The sequence below is a fragment of the Bombina bombina genome, chromosome 2, assembly GCF_027579735.1.
Source record: "Bombina bombina isolate aBomBom1 chromosome 2, aBomBom1.pri, whole genome shotgun sequence".
In the NCBI taxonomy this organism is placed as follows: Eukaryota; Metazoa; Chordata; class Amphibia; order Anura; family Bombinatoridae; genus Bombina; species Bombina bombina.
Genome location: NC_069500.1, coordinates 646,275,136 through 646,292,367, shown reverse-complemented (window position 1 = coordinate 646,292,367; position 17,232 = coordinate 646,275,136).

The following is a 17,232-nucleotide window of genomic DNA, read 5'->3' as shown; positions in this document are numbered from 1 at the left end:
AAGGAACTTTTACTTTTACAAGCTGCAAAAGAGAACTTTTCCTTTGTTTTACAAGCCTGCTAAAGAGGACCTTTTTCAGAAGCTTCAAGTAAGAGCATTTCCTTTTTGTTCTTTGTACTACTTAAAGGGACGTTTTATCCTTTGTGGCTTTCCTGCATTCTGGAACAATATTCATTTTTGTTATCTTCTAATCTGCTTCCTGAGTGGGTCACGTCCTGGATATTTCTCAGTGTGCTAGCGTGTGCTTTCAATTCACGCTAGCAGTTGGGTTACATCCCGGATTGATTCCAGAGCGGCTGACATTACAAACGGGCCATAAAAATGGACCCCACTGAATTATCTATGGCCGTGGCTCACCAGGGACAGCTCTTGGGTTCTCATGCCACTCACTTGCAGTCTCTGGACACTAAACTTGATCAAATTACTGCTCTATTACAAAATTTGGTTGCTACCGCACCTCCCAATCCTAATCCCAATCCAAATCCGATTGAGGCATTACCTCCTCCGATTCCTAACAATCAGTCTCAGGTACAACTAAGTCCCAGGATACCTCTTCCGGATAAATATGATGGGAATCCTGAAGAATGTAGAGGCTTTCTGAATCAATGCCGTCTTCATTTCCGAAATAGCCCTACTCTCTTTGCTACTGCCTCTTCTAGAATCACGTTTCTTATTTCCTTAATGAAAGGAAAAGCCTTGGCTTGGGTGTCACCTTTGCTAGAAAAGAATGATCCTATACTGTTGGATGTTGATACATTTCTATCTACATTCTCAAACGTATTCGATAAACCTGGAAGGTCATCCGCTGCTGAAGCTACTCTCCTGGATTTACGTCAAGGAAATCAACCAGTCTCTCAATATGCAATTGAGTTCCGCACCCTTGCCTCTGAAACCACTTGGAATCAGGGAGCACTCAGAGCCGCTTTCCGTAAAGGACTTTCTGAGCGTCTCAAGGATGAATTGGTGTATCGTGAACTTCCAGAGTCCTTAGAAGCCTTAATAAATCTCTGTATCAGTCTCGACGCCAGGTTTCGTGAACGCCAACAAGAAAAGGATAGAACACAGAGGACTTCAACTCGAACTCCTTTTCGTTTAGCTCCTCGTTTTTCTAATCCAGTCACTCCAGCCTCTCCTACTACTGATCAGGCTGAACCCATGGAAGTAGGAAGTATAAAATTAACTGAGACTGAACGCTTGAGAAGACGGACTCTTGGCTTATGTCTGTACTGTGGCCTTAAAGGGCATTTATTAAGGGATTGTCCTACTAGGCCAGTAAAAGCCAGGGCTTAACTCTAGTCCAGGGAACTGAGTTAAGCCAAAATAGTGGTCATTCCCTATACAAGAAACTCTTTGTTCCAGTAACTCTTCTAATTGGACATAAGAAGATCTATACCCAAGCTCTAATTGATTCTGGTGCTGGAGGTGTGTTCATTGACTCTACATTTGTTTCTACTCATTCTATACCCTTACTAAAGAAGGAGTATTCCATTTCAGTCTCTACGGTCAGTGGAGATCCTTTGGGTTCTGGATACATTCAGTTTTCTACTCAACCCTTACTCCTCACCGTAGGAATACTTCATTCTGAGACAATTTGTTTCGATGTCATTCCCACTCCGCAATTTCCCATTATCTTGGGATTACCCTGGCTCCAGATTCACAATCCCATTTTTTCTTGGACTTTCGGTGAACTCACTTCCTGGGGATCTACATGCCAGACTAAATGTCTTCAAAAGATTACTAAGTTACCACTCACTATTGCTCTCACAGTTGAAACTCCGGAATCCTTACCTATGCATTACCATGACTTTGTGGATGTCTTCTCCAAAAAAGAAGCTGAACGTCTTCCTCCTCATCGCCCTTTTGATTGTCCCATTGATCTCCTTCCTGGGGCTGCCTATCCTCGAGGCAAGACATATCCACTTTCTAAACCAGAAAACATGGCTCTGGAAGAATATATAAAAGACAATCTGGCTAGAGGATTTATTCGACCCTCCTCTTCCCCTGTAGGGGCTGGTTTCTTTTTTGTGGGAAAAAAGGATGGCGGATTAAGACCCTGTATTGATTATCATGGATTGAATCAGATTACCATCAAGAACAGTTATCCTCTGCCCCTTATTCCTGAACTTTTTACTTATCTTCAGGGAGCCACCATTTTCACCAAACTCGACCTACGTGGTGCATACAACTTGATCCGTATACGCAAAGGAGATGAGTGGAAGACTGCCTTTAACACTCGATTTGGGCATTATGAATATTTGGTCATGCCCTTCGGGCTATGCAATGCTCCGGCGGTTTTCCAGCATTTTGTAAACGAGATCTTTCGTGATTTTTTGAATATTTTTGTTATCATATACCTGGACGACATCTTAATTTTTTCTCAGAACCACCAAGATCATGTGCACCACGTCAAGAAAGTACTTCAACGTCTAAGAGAATTCCATCTGTTTGCTAAACTGGAGAAATGTTCTTTCCATCAAAAATCCATACCCTTTCTGGGTTATGTAATATCGGCATCTGGATTCGAAATGGACCCTACTAAACTTTCTGCCATTTTGGATTGGCCTAGACCTGATTCTTTGAAGGCTTTACAACGTTTCCTAGGCTTCGCCAATTATTACAGAAAGTTCATCAAGAATTTTGCTACTATTACTTCTCCTCTTACTTCTCTCACAAGAAAAGGACAAAACTGTAAGGTATGGCCGTCTGAGGCTATAGAAGCTTTTGAATCTCTCAAAGAAGCTTTTTCCTCAGCTCCTATCCTTCGTCATCCAAATCCTGAGTTTCAATTTATTCTGGAGGTGGATGCTTCCTCTGTTGCTGCTGGAGCTGTTCTGTCTCAACGAATACCAGAGACTGGAAGGATTCATCCTGTTGCTTTTTTCTCTAAAAAATTCACTCCTTCCGAATTTAACTATGACGTAGGGAATAAAGAGTTGCTTGCCATCAAAATGGCATTGGATGAATGGAGACATTGGCTGGAAGGTACTTCTTTGCCATTTACTATACTTACTGATCATAAGAACCTTCTGTATCTTCAAACAGCCAAACGATTAAATTCCAGGCAAGCACGCTGGTCATTATTCTTCTCTCGGTTTCACTATAATTTGTCTTACATACCTGGTTCAAAAAATATTAAAGCAGACGCACTTTCCAGACAATTTCAAGATACCCCAGTTCCTGAGTCTGGTACCATTCTCCAACCTCATGAAGTCATTGCCCAGTTAACAACTTCTTGGTTACAAGAATTACAGTCCGCTCAAGAGCATCTTCCTTTGTCCTGTAAACCTCCCGATGGTTTACTCTTTGTTCCTGAACGCCTTCGTTCCAAGATTTTATTTTGGGCTCATGATAGTCCCCTTTCTGGACATCCTGGCATCAGTATTACCACTCGAAACCTCAAACAACATGTCTGGTGGCCTACACTCTCTCAAGATGTGAAGGATTACGTCTCAGTATGCACACAATGTGCCATGAACAAAACTCCACGCCAACTTCCTTCAGGATTACTCCAACCATTGCCTATACCTCACCAGCCTTGGACTCATGTATCCATGGACTTTATTACCGATCTTCCCTTGTCCACTGGGAACAATACTATCTGGGTGGTGGTCGACAGGTTCACTAAGACGGCTCATTTTGTACCCTTGCCAGGATTACCATCTGCCAAAAGACTCTCTGAACTTTTTATTCTACATATTGTAAGAATCCATGGATTTCCTCTAGATATTGTTTCAGATAGAGGGGTACAATTCGTTTCTCGATTTTGGAGGTCACTTTGTAAACATTTTGGTACTACTATATCTCTCTCTACTTCTCACCACCCACAATCGAATGGTCAGACTGAAAGAGTAAACCAGTGTCTTGAAACTTATCTTAGACATTATGTGGATCATTATCACTCTAACTGGACTTCTTACCTTCCTTTGGCTGAATTGGCTCATAATGCCCGGTACAATTCCTCCCTTCAGACTTCTCCTTTTCATGCAGCTTACGGATATCAGCCTAGGACATTCCCTTTGCATACTTCCTCCACAGTGAATCCTGCTTCTGATCTTACAGCCCGAAGATTAACTCGACATTGGCAGAAGATACATCGTATTCTTTCTGTAACTTCTAGACGTTACAAGTTCTTTTCGGATCTTCGACGGAAGAAGGCTCCCAAATATCGCCCTGGTGATAAAGTTTGGATTTCCTCTCGATTTCTTCGCCTGAAACAACCTTCTAACAAATTGGGACCACGATATGTGGGTCCTTTCCGAATACTGGGTCAGGTATGTTCCACTGCTTATCGGGTAGCTTTACCCAAGTCTCTCAAAGTCCATCCGGTATTCCATGTTTCTCTTTTAAAACCTGTGATGATTAACAGGTATTCTAAGCCTTTTTCTAAACCTCCACCGTTATTGGTGCATGGACATCCTGAGTTTGAGATCAGCCATATTCTAGATTCCAAGTGGCGGGGCAAGAAATTGTATTATCTCATTCATTGGAAGGGTTATCCAGTCACGGAACGTTCTTGGGAACCTGCTCATCAAGTAAATGCTCCTATTTTGGTCAAGACCTTCCACAAGACTCATCCTGATAGACCTGGTCCTGTCCCCCGGAGGGGTCCTTGAGGAGGGGGTGCTGTCATGATTGCTTCCGTTCATCGCCGTGTCGCCGCGGCTCCCGGAACTTCTCTGTGTGTCTGACGTCATGTTGCTTAGCAACATGACGCTTTCTCTCACACCCCTCTGATGACGGTTACGCTCCTGCCCTTTAAATCACGGCGGGAGATCTGAATCTGGGCCCGTTTGTTTGTTTCCCTGGATTGTGAGTACCATATCAATTTTGTTCTTTTGTGTACCGACTTCTGCCTGCCTGACCAAGCCTCTTGCCTAATCCCTACTTGCTGATATTTGGATATTGACTTCTGCCTGCCTGACCTTGCCTGTAGCTTTTACCCTTTTGCTGATACTTGGATGCCGACTTCTGCTTGCCTGACCTTGTCTTTTGCCTATACCTTTTGCTGATATTTGGATGCCGACTTCTGCCTGCCTGACCTTGCTTTTGCCTTTACCTTTAAACCTTTTCTTTGATAAACAAAACCTGCTTAAAGGGACATTTTACTTTTACAAGCTGCAAAAGAGAACTTTGCCTTTCTGTTTGTTATACACCTGCTTAAAAGGGACATTTACTTTTACAAGCTGCAAAAGAGAACTTTGCCTTTCTGTTTGTTATAAACCTGCTTAAAGGGACATTATACTTTTACAAGCTGTACAAGAAACTGTGCTATTCTGTTTGTTCTAAACCTGTTAAAAAGGGGACATTTACTTTTACAAGCTGCAAAAGAGAACTTTGCCTTTCTGTTTGTTATACACCTGTTTAAAAGGGACATTTACTTTTACAAGCTGCAAAAGAGAACTTTACCTTTCTGTTTGTTATACACCTGCTTAAAAGGAACTTTTACTTTTACAAGCTGCAAAAGAGAACTTTTCCTTTGTTTTACAAGCCTGCTAAAGAGGACCTTTTTCAGAAGCTTCAAGTAAGAGCATTTCCTTTTTGTTCTTTGTACTACTTAAAGGGACGTTTTATCCTTTGTGGCTTTCCTGCATTCTGGAACAATATTCATTTTTGTTATCTTCTAATCTGCTTCCTGAGTGGGTCACGTCCTGGATATTTCTCAGTGTGCTAGCGTGTGCTTTCAATTCACGCTAGCAGTTGGGTTACATCCCGGATTGATTCCAGAGCGGCTGACAAGCTCACAATCATCAAAAACCCACATAGCCATAAATTTAGCTCTTTTGCCCCTGTTACAAAGGAAGTGTAATGCTCGTGGGATATTCCACTATCAGACCAAACTTGGCCAGTAGTCTTCTTATCCCGGCGTCAAGTGAAATGATAGGAAATATCCCAGAGCCGAGAGAGAGTTTGTAAAATGAGGTAAGCAGTACTCACAGCAGGCAGGGCAGTACTCAGCGGCAATAGGAAGGTAATCCAGCAGTATGGCAGTTCAGGGGTAAAGCAATGAAAGGACCGGAAACAGGCAGAAGTCAGCAACAAAAGGATATCCAGCAGTATAACAGTTCAGGGGTAAACCAATAAAATGGTCAGACAGGCAGAGTTCATCAACAGTTAAGCAATCCAGCAATGCAGAGGTTAAGGCAAGCAGAGTAGTCAAAATAGGCAGAGTTCATCAACAGTAAAGCAGTCCAGCAATTCAGGGGTTAAGGCAAGCAGAGTAGTCAAAAGAGGCAGAGTTCATCAACGGTAAAGCAATCCAGCAATTCAGGGGTTAAGGCAAGCAGCGTAGTCAAACAGGCAGAGTTCATCAACAGTGACTCAATACAGAAATTCAGCATACAGATATACAGCACCCAGGAGCACAAGTAGTAACACCTATACTTGGGCACAGTTGAGAGAGACTGAAGGCCTTTACATAGGGATGACAGGGCGGGTGGTGATGATGTAATCATTTGTATGCCGACGACACCCAAATCTACCTCTCTGCATCAGACCTATCTCCTTCCTTGCTAACCCGTGTCACAAACTGTCTCTCTCATATCTCATCTTGGATGTCCTCTCACTACATCAAGCTAAATCTCTCCAAAACTGATCTCCTTATTTTCTACCTTCTTCCAAAATCCCCCCCCCCCCATTTGTCTATAATTGGTGATAACTTCATAATTACCCCTACTCCACATGCCCAATGTCTTGGGGTCACACTTGGCTCAGATCTTTCTTTTACTTCTCACATTCAGTCCTTGGCTAACCGCTTCCACCTTAAAAACATCTCTAAAATTAGACAACTCCTTACACATGACACAACTAAGATTTTAATCCACTCTCTCATCCTTTCCCACCTCGATTACTACAACTCCATTCTCTCTGGTCTCTGTAGCTGCTGCCTTGCAATTTACAAATCCATAATGAATGCCTCTGCCAGGCACATCTTCCTTACATGTCGCTCTTCATCTGCTGCACCTCTCTGCCAATACCGACTGGCTTCCTCTTGCCTCCAGGCTTAAACACAAAATTCTCACTCTGACATGCAAAGCCCTCAACTGCACTGCTTCCCCCTACATCTTAGACCATGTCTCCCTACTATCTACTCTCTCTCCCGTCCCCTTCGATCCGCACATGATCTCCTACACTCCTACACTCTTGTTACCTCCTGACATTTCCATTTACAAGGCTTCTGCAGACTGGCTCCCATGTCATGAAAGTCTCTGCCTCACTCAACAAGACTCTCTCCTAGTTTTGAAAGCTTCAAGCGCTCCCTAAAGACTCAACTATTTAAGGATGCATACAACCTACACTAAACTTCTTATCTCCACTGCTATTCCCTTGAACCCCTTAGCACGTAAGCCTATGAGCCCAGCTGTTTGTAGTTCACCTTCATAGGAGCCGACTACAACAGCGCAACTCTCTACCCATTTGATCCCTGTAAATATTATCTTGTATACCCTATGTTTATAGCGAGAAGATAAACAAGCTGCATGCAGTCTTATATTTCTTTCTTTTTTTCTCAATTTGTTTTCGATTTAGACACTAAGGCCTCCATTTAAAAAGAACCAGACAGACAGGGGTGGACATTTCCACCCTTGTTTGCCCTGCATTGCATTTAACGTGCAGCAAAATGTTGCCCGCATTCATTATTGCACAATCCGCCGCATGTTTTTAACACTGCAAACTGCTTGCGTGAGCAAGGGCTGTCAATTTTCCAGATCGGAGAAGTTTGTTGGGATTGATAAAAGCCACTTTACATGTGGTGTAGCAGTTTAAAAAACAGTCAGAGCCCAAAATATACTGAATGAGTTTGGATGATTTAATTACAGTAAGTCTATGTAAATATACTGTATAGTTTTCAGATATAAGAAATAATCAGTTAATCAATATAGATTTTGTTGTTGGGCTGATAACATTTTTTATATTTCTTACTTTTAAACTAATTTCCGCATTCAAAATATACTGTATCTTCTTGCATCTGCATTGAAAGCTGATGTGTAATCTTAAAGGGACAGTCAACACCAGAATTATTGTTGTTTTAAAAGATAGATAATCCCTTAATTACCAATTCCCCAGTTTTGCATAACCAACACAGTTATAATTATACACGTTTTACCTCTGTAATTACCTTGTATCTAAGACTCAGCAGACTGACCCTTATTTCAGTTCTTTGGACAGCCAATCAGAGCCATGGTAAATTCACGTGCATGAGCTAAATGTTATCTATATGAAACACTTGAACTAATGCCCTCTAGTGGTAAAAAAACTATTAAAATGCATTTAGATTAGAGGTGGCCTTCAAGGTTTAAGAAATTAGCATATGAACCGCCTAGGTTTAGCTTTCAACTAAGAATACCAAGAGAACAAAGCAAAATTGGTGATTGGAAAGTTGTTTAAAATTACATGCCCTATTTGAAACATGAATGTTTTTTTTTTTTACTTGACTGTCCCTTTAATTTTCTGCTTAGTTTGCAACTGCATTCAAATGTTATGAGCATAAATGTATCCAAAAACATAAATTTTCCACAGAACAAACTGCATACATTTCTAAAATAAATCAGGTGTTGTTCTATTCATTTTAGATTCATAGAACATACAGTTACAAAAATAAAGGACATCAAGAAAACATTGTTTTGCATAATTAACTTCTAACTACACCTGTGAGTGTCTGAAATCTAGCAATGGGTCATTTTAAATTAACATTTACTTCCTCATATAACCAATATTGTAAAGCTATTGCACATAGCCAGCATAAATGAAAACACATGTGCAAATATATTTTTAATTTGTTTTCATTAATTAAAAGTAAACCTTAAAGATGAAAAATACATGTAAGAGAGATTTCTGTTTAGGAAACAAATCTCAAACAAGAAACTAACACCTAGATTTAGAGTTTTGCGTTAGAAGGGGTGCGTTAGCTACGCGTGGTTTTTCCCCCCCGCACCTTTTAAACAACGCTGGTATTTAGAGTTCTCTGAATGGCTGCGTTAGGCTCCAAAAAGGGAGCGTAGAGCATATTTACCGCCACTGCAACTCTCAATACCAGCGTTGCTTACGGACGCGGCCAACTTCAAAAACGTGCACATGCACGATATCCCCATAGAAAACAATGGGGCAGTTTGAGCTGAAAAAAACCCTAACACCTGCAAAAAAGCAGCGTTCAGCTCCTAACGCAGCCCCATTGTTTCCTATGGGGAAACACTTCCTAAGTCTGCACCTAACACCCTAACATGAACCCTGAGTCTAAACACCCCTAACCTTACACTTATTAACCCCTAATCTTCAGCCCATTGCTGACCCCTGCATTTTATTATTAACCCCTAATCTGCCGACCACACACCGCCGCAACCTACATTATCCCTATGTACCCCTAATCTGCTGCCCCTAACATCGCCGACCCCTATGTTATATTTATTACCCCCTAATCTGCCCCCCCAACGTCGCCGCTACCTACCTACACTTATTAACCCCTAATATGCCGACCGGACCTCGCCGCCACTATAATAAATTTTATTAACCCCTAAACCGCCTCACTCCCGCCTCAAAAACCCTATAATAAATAGTATTAACCCCTAATCTGCCCTCCCTAACATCGCCGACACATAACTTCAAGAATTAACCCCTAATCTGCTGACCGGACCTCGCCGCTACTCTAATAAATGTATTAACCCCTAAAGCTAAGTCTAACCCTAACACTAACACCCCCTAACTTAAATATAATTTTTATCTAACGAAATAAATTAACTATTATTAAATAAATTAATCCTATTTAAAGCTAAATACTTACCTGTAAAATAAATCCTAATATAGCTACAATATAACGAATAATTATATTGTAGCTATTTTAGGATTTATATTTATTTTACAGGCAACTTTGTATTTATTTTAACCAGGTACCAGGTTAATAACTATTTAATAGCTACCTAGTTAAAATAATTACAAAATTACCTGTAAAATAAATCCTAACCTAAGTTACAATTAAACCTAACACTACACTATGAATAAATTAATTAACTAAACTATCTACAATTATCTACAATTAAATCAACTAAACTAAATTACAAAAAAACCCCCACTAAATTACAAAAAAACAAACACTAAATTTAAAAAAAAAAAGATTACAAGAATTTTAAACTAATTACACCTACTCTAATCCCCCTAAAAAAATGCCCTACCCTATTCTAAAATAAAAATTTAACAGCTCTTTTACCTTACCAGCCTTTAAAAGGGCCTTTTGCGGGGCATGCCCCAAAGAAAACAGCTCTTTTGCATTTAACCCAAACACCCCTTAAAAACCTAACACTAAGCCCCTGAAGATCTTCCTGCCTTATCTTCACCATGCCGGGTATCACCGATCCGTCCAGAAGAGGGTCCGAAGTCTTCATACTATCCGGCAAGAAGATGTCCAGAAGAGGGTCCGAAGTCTTCATCCTATCCGTCAAGAAGAGGACATCCGGACCGGTAGACATGTTCATCCAGGCGGCGTCTTCTATCTTCATCCATCCGGCGTGGAGCGGGACCATCTTGAAGCAGCCGACGCGGATCCATCCTCTTCTTCCGGCGACTCCCGACGAATGAAGGTTCCTTTAAGTGACGTCATCCAAGATGGCATCCCTCGAATTCCGATTGGCTGATAGGATTCTATCAGCCAAAAAGGAAAAGGAACTCCCAACAAATAATGATTCTTAGAATGTTTTAAATATTTTAAACATATTTAAAACTGTCACTTTGTTAATGATTTGGAAACCTACCATATGATACCATAGCAAAAGAAAAACAAAGCATACAAATACATTGTATAACAGTGCAGCGTTTCTCAAAATGCTTCTAATAAAAGCTATAACTGTTTCAAGAGTGTATTTAAGTACATTACGTGCACCAGCATTTTAAACACAACACTTGTTTAGAAAGCCTAAGGTGTTTGTATTATCTAGTAATGACTAAATTTGTTAATTGCTGACATGATACAAGCCCTACTGGCAATCTGAGCAGCTGCAGTATTTAAAATGCTGGTGCACTGAGAATATCTAGCTATGCTTCACATGCACGTGCAGAGAAAAATGCTAACACTAAAACTGTGATAAATTTTATTAGAAGCATGTTTTCCAATACATGTATATGGAAAATATGTTTAAATTCACAGTTAAATAAGAAAGTTTGAAGGAAACCAGGGCCAAAGAACAAAACGTCATAAAAAATCAAAAACTTTATTGTCCAAAATTTTAAAATTGCGTGGAAGAGTAGAAAAACAAAATCAATGATGTGCAGTCACCACTTGACAAACCCCTTGGATACGTGAGAGTGTGGGGTAGCCCAGGGCTGCCGTGCACGCCAGTTCCTTACAGAGGACATTCGTACCCCGAACAAATATTGCTTTGCAATGGATCAACACTAGTAAGTCTTGTTATATAAGAGAGCCATTTCAGTTCATGTTGGAATGTTCGGTTGAAGAGGTATTACATTGTAACGTGTCAGTTATTCCTTCATCCGCATTGGGGCCAAGATAACATCACACTAGATATCATTAAGATCCTTGCAGCATATTATACGTTCCTCACATAGCGCTTATTATTCTTTGGGACACTTTAGAGGACATCCAGAGGTTTAACAAGGGGAAACCAGTACCTAGTTATGAATTGCCTAAATAGCCTACCTATGCTATCAGCAACCTTTTATCTTTACTAAAGTTTATATGTGTAAGCAGGCAAGTCCCAGTGTTCTTGTATTACAGTGAATAGAGCACGAACCCCCACCACCAGTTTTTATGTCCGTAGGGCGAGTACCCATTACTCCTTGAATAGTACGGAGGGGTACTGTAGGTCTCAACACCATCAGGCATCTTCTTCCATTTTTTTAAATTCACAGTTATTCATCAATGTGCATTTCAATCTTGACTGGAATGCCCCTTTAACTAGAGCACATGTGATATAATCAGCTGATGGACGAGAGCAGGTTAGCAAACTTAGGCCTAGATTTAGAGTTCGGCGGTAAAAGGGCTGTTAACGCTCCGCGGGTTTTTTTCTGGCCGCACCATAAATTTAACTCTGGTATCGAGAGTTCAAACAAATGCTGCGTTAGGCTCCAAAAAAGGAGCGTAGAGCATTTTTACCGCAAATGCAACTCTCGATACCAGAGTTGCTTACGGACGCGGCCGGCATCAAAAACGTGCTCGTGCACGATTCTCCCATAGGAAACAATGGGGCTGTTTGAGCTGAAAAAAAACCTAACACCTGCAAAAAAGCAGCGTTCAGCTCCTAACGCAGCCCCATTGTTTCCTATGGGGAAACACCTCCTAAGTCTGCACCTAACACCCTAACATGTACCCCGAGTCTAAACACCCCTAACCTTACACTTATTAACCCCTAATCTGCCGCCCCCGCTATCGCTGACCCCTGCATTACACTTTTAACCCCTAATCTGCCGCTCCGTAAACCGCCGCCACCTACGTTATCCCTATGTACCCCTAATCTGCTGCCCTAACATCGCCGACCCCTATGTTATATTTATTAACCCCTAATCTGCCCCCCACAACGTCGCCGACACCTACCTACACTTATTAACCCCTAATCTGCCGAGCGGACCTGAGCGCTACTATAATAAAGTTATTAACCCCTAATCCGCCTCACTAACCCTATCATAAATAGTATTAACCCCTAATCTGCCCTCCCTAACATCGCCGACACCTACCTTCAATTATTAACCCCTAATCTGCCGACCGGAGCTCACCGCTATTCTAATAAATGTATTAACCCCTAAAGCTAAGTCTAACCCTAACACTAACACCCCCCTAAGTTAAATATAATTTTTATCTAACGAAATAAATTAACTCTTATTAAATAAATAATTCCTATTTAAAGCTAAATACTTACCTGTAAAATACATCCTAATATAGCTACAATATAAATTATAATTATATTATAGCTATTTTAGGATTAATATTTATTTTACAGGCAACTTTGTAATTATTTTAACCAGGTACAATAGCTATTAAATAGTTAAGAACTATTTAATAGTTACCTAGTTAAAATAATTACAAATTTACCTGTAAAATAAATCCTAACCTAAGATATAATTAAACCTAACACTACCCTATCAATAAAATAATTAAATAAACTACCTACAATTACCTACAATTAACCTAACACTACACTATCAATAAATTAATTAAACACAATTGCTACAAATAAATAAAATTAAATAAACTATCTAAAGTACAAAAAATAAAAAAGAACTAAGTTACAGAAAATAATAAAATATTTACAAACATAAGAAAAATATTACAACAATTTTAAACTAATTACACCTACTCTAAGCCCCCTAATAAAATAACAAAGCCCCCCAAAATAAAAAATTCCCTACCCTATTCTAAAATACAAATATTACAAGCTCTTTTACCTTACCAGCCCTGAACAGGGCCCTTTGCGGGGCATGCCCCAAGAATTTCAGCTCTTTTGCCTGTAAAAAAAAACATACAATACCCCCCCCCAACATTACAACCCACCACCCACATACCCCTAATCTAACCCAAACCCCCCTTAAATAAACCTAACACTACCCCCCTGATGATCTTCCTACCTTGTCTTCACCATGCCAGGTTCACCGATCCGTCCTGGCTCCAAGATCTTCATCCAACCCAAGCGGGGGCTAGACATCCACTGAAGAAGTCCAGAAGAGGGTCCAAAGTCTTCCTCCTATCCGGCAAGAAGAGGACATCCGGACCGGCAAACATCTTCTCCAAGCGGCATCTTCTATCTTCTTCCATCCGATGACGACCGGCTCCATCTTGAAGACCTCCAGCGCGGATCCATCCTCTTCTTCCGACGACTAGACGACGAATGACGGTTCCTTTAAGGGACGTCATCCAAGATGGCGTCCCTCGAATTCCGATTGGCTGATAGGATTCTATCAGCCAATCGGAATTAAGGTAGGAATTTTCTGATTGGCTGATGGAATCAGCCAATCAGAATATAGTTCAATCCGATTGGCTGATCCAATCAGCCAATCAGATTGAGCTCGCATTCTATTGGCTGATCGGAACAGCCAATAGAATGCGAGCTCAATCTGATTGGCTGATTGGATCAGCCAATCGGATTGAACTATATTCTGATTGGCTGATTCCATCAGCCAATCAGAAAATTCCTACCTTAATTCCGATTGGCTGATAGAATCCTATCAGCCAATCGGAATTCGAGGGACGCCATCTTGGATGACGTCCCTTAAAGGAACCGTCATTCGTCGTCTAGTCGTCGGAAGAAGAGGATGGATCCGCGCTGGAGGTCTTCAAGATGGAGCCGGTCGTCATCGGATGGAAGAAGATAGAAGATGCCGCTTGGAGAAGATGTTTGCCGGTCCGGATGTCCTCTTCTTGCCGGATAGGAGGAAGACTTTGGACCCTCTTCTGGACTTCTTCAGTGGATGTCTAGCCCCCGCTTGGGTTGGATGAAGATCTTGGAGCCAGGACGGATCGGTGAACCTGGCATGGTGAAGACAAGGTAGGAAGATCATCAGGGGGGTAGTGTTAGGTTTATTTAAGGGGGGTTTGGGTTAGATTAGGGGTATGTGGGTGGTGGGTTGTAATGTTGGGGGGGGTATTGTATGTTTTTTTTTACAGGCAAAAGAGCTGAAATTCTTGGGGCATGCCCCGCAAAGGGCCCTGTTCAGGGCTGGTAAGGTAAAAGAGCTTGTAATATTTGTATTTTAGAATAGGGTAGGGAATTTTTTATTTTGGGGGGCTTTGTTATTTTATTAGGGGGCTTAGAGTAGGTGTAATTAGTTTAAAATTGTTGTAATATTTTTCTTATGTTTGTAAATATTTTATTATTTTCTGTAACTTAGTTCTTTTTTATTTTTTGTACTTTAGATAGTTTATTTAATTTTATTTATTTGTAGCAATTGTGTTTAATTAATTTATTGATAGTGTAGTGTTAGGTTAATTGTAGGTAATTGTAGGTAGTTTATTTAATTATTTTATTGATAGGGTAGTGTTAGGTTTAATTATATCTTAGGTTAGGATTTATTTTACAGGTAAATTTGTAATTATTTTAACTAGGTAACTATTAAATAGTTCTTAACTATTTAATAGCTATTGTACCTGGTTAAAATAATTACAAAGTTGCCTGTAAAATAAATATTAATCCTAAAATAGCTATAATATAATTATAATTTATATTGTAGCTATATTAGGATGTATTTTACAGGTAAGTATTTAGCTTTAAATAGGAATTATTTATTTAATAAGAGTTAATTTATTTCGTTAGATAAAAATTATATTTAACTTAGGGGGGTGTTAGTGTTAGGGTTAGACTTAGCTTTAGGGGTTAATACATTTATTAGAATAGCGGTGAGCTCCGGTCGGCAGATTAGGGGTTAATAATTGAAGGTAGGTGTCGGCGATGTTAGGGAGGGCAGATTAGGGGTTAATACTATTTATGATAGGGTTAGTGAGGCGGATTAGGGGTTAATAACTTTATTATAGTAGCGCTCAGGTCCGCTCGGCAGATTAGGGGTTAATAAGTGTAGGTAGGTGTCGGCGACGTTGTGGGGGGCAGATTAGGGGTTAATAAATATAACATAGGGGTCGGCGATGTTAGGGGTAGCAGATTAGGGGTACATAGGGATAACGTAGGTGGCGGCGATTTGCGGTCGGAAGATTAGGGGTTAATTATTTTAAGTAGCTTGCGGCGACGTTGTGGGGGGCAAGTTAGGGGTTAATAGATATAATACAGGGGTCGGCGGTGTTAGGGGCAGCAGATTAGGGGTACATAAGTATAACGTAGGTGGCGGTCGGCAGATTAGGGGTTAAAAATTTTAATCGAGTGGCGGCGATGTGGGGGGACCTCGGTTTAGGGGTACATAGGTAGTTTATGGGTGTTAGTGTACTTTAGGGTACAGTAGTTAAGAGCTTTATAAACCGGCGTTAGCCAGAAAGCTCTTAACTCCTGCTATTTTCAGGCGGCTGGAATCTTGTCGTTAGAGCTCTAACGCTCACTGCAGAAACGACTCTAAATACCAGCGTTAGAAAGATCCCATTGAAAAGATAGGCTACGCAAATGGCGTAGGGGGATCTGCGGTATGGAAAAGTCGCGGCTGAAAAGTGAGCGTTAGACCCTTTAATCACTGACTCCAAATACCAGCGGGCGCCCAAAACCAGCGTTAGGAGCCTCTAACGCTGGTTTTGACGGCTACCGCCGAACTCTAAATCTAGGCCATAGTTACCTATCAGCTGATTATTTCACCTGTGTTCTAGTTCAGATATCATGAAAATCTGCCCTGTTTGAGGTACTTGAGTCCTGTGATTGAGAAAAACTAAGATATTATATCATTCATTCTATGTTTTAACCCCTTGGCTGCAACGCCCTGCATGATTTCCAAAGTCATTCTCCTATAATCACACTCAAAATAACTCATACGCACTGATCCCCATATCCAGTAAACTACTGTGCACCTTTAATTGCGCAATTCTGAAAGAAATCTGTTCGCCTATGCGCACGGGCGCGCTCCCGACAGTGCTAATACACATTGCTTACAGACATAATTTTAGATGCAGACATAGAAATACGACTTGTTTGGATTTCATCATTGATTTGCGCGGATAGGGAACTGAAATTTTGGCTTCAATTGCATGTTGTATATTTCGCCATACAGACTGAGGCGAACACCATTATAATACATGCTTTTACATCTTGTGGTGCAGAACTTTCTTCTTTTAATTAATTTTTCAAAGGCTCAGCGACAAAAAGAGACTGTTATTGCCAGAAATTTGCGCTTCCACAGGCGCATATGGGTACCAACAGTTTTATATATACATATATCGATATATTGATATATTTATTTTTGCGATCTTAAATTATTATCATATGGAAAAAACAGCACAGAAACATATAATATAAATATAAGCTAGATAGTTACCTAAAAAATGCTTTTTTAATAATCAAAACATGGCAGCGTAAATATTTATAGGGATGTACTGTGATAATTAGGGAGTAAATGCTTTTGCAGACAGGCAAAATTTATCATTATTACGCCCCAGCTCGCCTGCGCAAAGTTACGTCTATTTTTGTGATAAATTCAGGAGCACATGTGTGCTTCTCCGTAGGCGAGCTAGGGCGCAGTTACAGGTGAAGCACGTACACAGAGTTCGCCTAGCCTTTGATAAATCTAGCCCTTAGTGTTACAGTCAATTACAATCAATTTAACGACCATGGACTATTCCTACTTTTTCAAATCAAGTATTCTGAAAGCTTTACA